General features: G+C 40.4%; 1 protein-coding gene across 1 annotated transcript in view; it reads right to left on the reverse strand.

Moving 5' to 3' along the window:
- Nucleotides 1–472: 472 nt before the first annotated feature.
- Nucleotides 473–4,696, reverse strand: part of GCNT1 (glucosaminyl (N-acetyl) transferase 1) — a 71,592-nt gene continuing 67,368 nt past the window's right edge. Inside the window, exon 4 of the transcript XR_003002411.1 lies at nucleotides 473–4,098. The gene's annotated coding sequence lies outside the window, so the exon portion shown is untranslated. The remainder of the gene's footprint in view (nucleotides 4,099–4,696) is intronic.

Consider the following 4,696-nt stretch of genomic DNA (forward strand, 5'->3'; position numbering starts at 1 on the left):
TTCTGCCTTTTTCAATGTCCCCTTAGGAATTCTAAATCTTTTTCAGGATATCCAACCCCCAGCATTAGTTAGAACTGAGTCACATGCCAACCCCCAAATTAATCACTTACAAAGGGAACAACTTTACCCCGATTGTCTTAAATTCATCAGGACTTACACTTGGAATGTGGGCTAAGAATGCCTTCCTTTCAAAGCATGTAAGGGTTAGGGGTAAGGGGATGTGCTATATACTCAGCACAATTGAGGCTCTACCAGCAAGGAAGAAGGGGAGATGGAAGGTAAGCTGGCAACTAGTAATGTCTGATGGAGTGACACAGGTTTCCTACAAAGCGTCTCTGAGCCTTGGTTTTTCTCACCTATCGAACAGGAGTCAAAATATCTATCATATAGGTTTGTGAGGAATAAATAAATAAAGTAACTTGCTTAGCATATAGTAAGTGTTCAACAAGTATTTATTCACTTTCCCCTTTCCCTTCTCGTTCAGAAACATGTGTTCAACAACATTTTTTTTGAACATTTACTATGCACCTGGCCCTGTACCAGGTATCAGGGACATGGTGGTGAATTAGAAAAACACAATCCCTAATGTGTTTACATTCTGCAGGAGAGACAAATAATACACGATAATTGGCATCGAAAGTAACTCTGATCATGGTAGTGCTGAAAGGAAGTAAAGGGAGATGTCATATTCAAGGAACCTTTTGATCCTCTGTTTTCAATTTAGGGAGAAAAAAAATGACGATAGTATCTCATTTCTCCTGATCATCAACTATAAAGAGAAATATTGACCATACACTGATCTTTGCTCCTTTAGTATCAGTTGATTTTCCTAAAGTGAAAGATTATTCCAGTTGTGCTTCCTTTCCTATCTTAATTCTGCAGTGGTAACCTAATTTTTGTACACTTCCATCACAAAGAAGATTCTTTTTAATCTCTCTGTTTACCTAAGGTCGAAAGAATAAAAATTATTTCCTCAACAGAAGCTCGACCAATGGTAACAGCCACAGTTGCAGCACAAGGTGTAGGCATAGCTTTAAACGTTTTTTTTTTTTAATTGGGGCAGGACAGTAAACCTAAATGTCTTTAGAAAATTTTATAATTTTTGCACTGTCACAAATAGAAGCACTACCTCACATTCACAAATTACGTAATTCAGAGTTTCCTCAACTTGGCTGTGTATCACAATACCACAGGGAACTTGTTAAAAATACAGATACCATCAATCCTCATTATTCGTGGATTCTGTATTTGCAAATTCACATACTCACTAAAATGTATTCGTGACCCCAAAAGCATTACTTGTGGCACTTTTACGATCACTCATCAACATGTACAGAGAGGCAAAAAATCTCAGTCATCCAACATGCACATTCCTAGCTGAGGTGGAAAAAAGGCGAGGCTCTGTTTTCTCCTTTCACCTTTAACACTGTAAACGAGTGTCCTTTTTGCGGTCTAATAGCGCCATGCTTTTTGCATTTTTGTGCGTTTTTCTTCGCCACCACTTCTCCACACCCCCAGCCCAGGCCATCCCCCCAGCAGTGCTGAAGTGCTATCTAATGTCCCTGAGGTGCCAGAAGGCCGGGATGTGCCTTACAGAGAAAACAAGTTAGAGAAGCTTGGTTCAGGCACAAGTTAACAGTGCTGTTGGCCGCGAGTCCAGCGTTAATGAATCAACGTCCAGGAAAGGAAGAGAAAATTTGCTGATCTCTGGGCGAGGCCACTCGGTAAAGTGCTAAAGTAACACCTGTAGTGCATGATGAAGCTATGGAAAAGATGGGAACGCAGCTAAATTTGGGGATTCATGAGACGATGACAGATTTTTTTTTTAAAAGCAGAGTGGGCAGCATTATTCTGAGTGTGAAAGCCAAAGAAGTTTGTGGTCACATTATCCAGAGTCAAGAAATGCTAAGCCCTGTATAAAATAAATCAGCTACGAGGATATATTGTACAACACAGGAAATGCAACCAATATTTTATAATTACTATAAATAGAGTATAATCCTTAAATAACGTGAATCACTAAGCTGTATACCTGAAGCTTATATAATAGACTCTACCTCAATTTTTTTAAAAAGATAACTTTTTTTTCCCAGGTCATTAGGCTCTGGTTGTCAACTACTTGATCTACCTTCACACAAGGGTTGCTTTTACCTCCCATGATTGGCTAGAAAGGTAGTAGCTTGGATGACTCTTTTTTTAAACACTGGATGATTACTAAGAGAAATCACATCTACCTATTGAGACACCCTACATCCATCTACCCATCTTCTCATCCATCAGATTTAAGCATCACATGGGCAGAAACCATGAATATTTGGTCCACCAGAGTGAATCTAATACCTTAGTCAGTGATTTTTCACATACAAGACACTCTTCCCAGGCACTGTGATGGGAACTGAATTCTTCCTATAAATCAGTGGTTCTCAAGCAACAGCGATTTTGCCTCCCGGGGGACATTTGGCAATACCTAGAGCCATCTTTGGTGGTCACAACCAGGGAGGGGGACTGCTACTGGCATCTAGTGCATAGGGGCCAGGGATGCTGCTAAACATCCTACAATGCACAGAACAGACTCCACCCCCATAACAAAGAATTATCTGGCCCAAAATGTCAATCATGCCCAGGTTGAGGCAAACCTGCTTACATGGATGGATATAACAATCACAGTAGGCAATTTCTTACCCTCAGACGCTGCACTCCTGCCATATTCCACTGTTGAAATGACACAGCAGTACCGAATCATGTCATCCCCCCGACACACAGTCAGCCTACCATGCAGGAGGTGTGTGGAAAGATCCCTGGGGAAGGCTTTTCTCTCTCCTGTCCCACTGGTTTGTTGTTACTCATCCCAAGCCAAGAAAGCATGTGTTTTTTTCTCCCCAAGTTTTTAGACACCTATTTTTCCTATTTGCATTACCCATCCCTATTTCCTTCTTTGCATCTCATACAAAGTACAGTCCAGCTTCATAGGAAACAGGTGTAACCTGACCCCCTTTGTGAATTTCTATAAAGGGCTTGGGAAAAAATGCATCCCAGGGCCCATGAACATGCACTGCGCCCTCCGCCTCCCTTCTTTTTCTCTGGGGAACGAAGGGAACCTTGACCTGCCCAAGACCCAAACTCTGTGACAGCACACGCAGGATTGGTTGGACCTGCTCTCCAGTTACCTCAGTCACATGCTCAGCCAGTGAGCAAAGAACACCAGATTCCTAAAAATCGTATTTCCTGAACAAATATTTGTGGGCAGGGACAAAATGACAGAATACTTGAATTCAGGTGCAGCATTTCATTTTCAGTAAGGTTTCATCTCACAGTGAATATAAAGACAAGCCAAATTAAACCAAAGGTTAGATGTTGTGAGTAAATCTATTTTTTTCCCCTTCTACTGTTATGGTTTCTATTTGAGAGGAAAAAATATATCTAAAAGAAGATTTTTTTCCCTTAAGAGAGGTTATTCAAGATTAAGCAAATTAGAGACTTCCCCGGTGGTCCAGTGGTTAAGACCCCACACTCCCAATGCAGGGAGCACCGTTTCAATCCCTGGTTGGGGAACTAAGATCTCACAAGCTGCACGGTACGGCCGAAAAAAAATAAGCAAATTAACTGTCTTTGTTCATTTACCACATATTTAGTGAGAACCAGCTGTATGTCACACTCTGCGCTAGGCCTGGAAACACAAAAATGAAGGTACACTGTCCCTGCCCCCGAGAAGCAATATCAGCTATTAATTTAACATTTTAACATGCATTTTTATGTTAAAAAATGCAGTCACAGACCGAGAGAAAATATTTGCAATAGACACAACTGATAAAGGATTGTCATCCCAAATATACCAAGAACTCTTAAAAGTCAACTATAAAGAAATCAACGATCCGATTTTTTAAATGTGCAAAAGACCTGAACAGACACCTCACCAAAGAAGATATACAGATGGCAAATGAGCGTGTGAAAAGGTGCTCCACAACATATATCATTATGGAATTGCAAATTTAAAACAATGAAAAATTACTACATACCTGTAAGAATGACCAAAATCCAGACCACTGATAACACCAAATGCTGGTGAGGATGTGGAGCAACAGGAACTCTCAGTCATTGCTGGGGGGAGTGCAAAAATGGTACAGCCACTTCAGAAAACAGTTTGGAGGTTTCTTGCAAAACTAAACATAGTCTTACCATACAATCCAGCGATCACGCTCCTTGGTGTTTACCCAAAGGAACTGAAAACTTATGTCCACAGAAAACCTGAACACTGATGTTTATAGCAGTTTTATTCAGAATTAACCAAAACTTGGAAGCAACCAAGACATCCTTCAGTAGGCGAATGGATAAATCAACTGTGGTACACCAGACAATGGAATATGATTCAATGCTAAAAAGAAGTTTATCAAGCTATAAAAAGACATGGAGGAAACTTAAATGCATATAACTAAATGAAAGAAACCAATCTGAAAAGGCTATATCCTGTACGATTCTAACTATAGGATGTTCTGGAAAAGGCAAAACTATGGAGACAGTAAAAAGATTAGTGGTTGCTAGGGATGGAGGGGAGGAATGAATAGGCAGAGCACAGAGGACTTTTAGAGCAGTGAAACCATTCTGCGTGATACTGAAATGGTGGATACATGTCATTATACAATTGTCAAAACCCAAAGAATGTACAACACTGAGAGGGAACCCAAATACAAACTATGGA

This window comes from Neophocaena asiaeorientalis, unplaced genomic scaffold (genome assembly GCF_003031525.2).
Source record: "Neophocaena asiaeorientalis asiaeorientalis breed wild unplaced genomic scaffold, Neophocaena_asiaeorientalis_V1.1 scaffold249, whole genome shotgun sequence".
NCBI classification, from domain to species: Eukaryota; Metazoa; Chordata; class Mammalia; order Artiodactyla; family Phocoenidae; genus Neophocaena; species Neophocaena asiaeorientalis.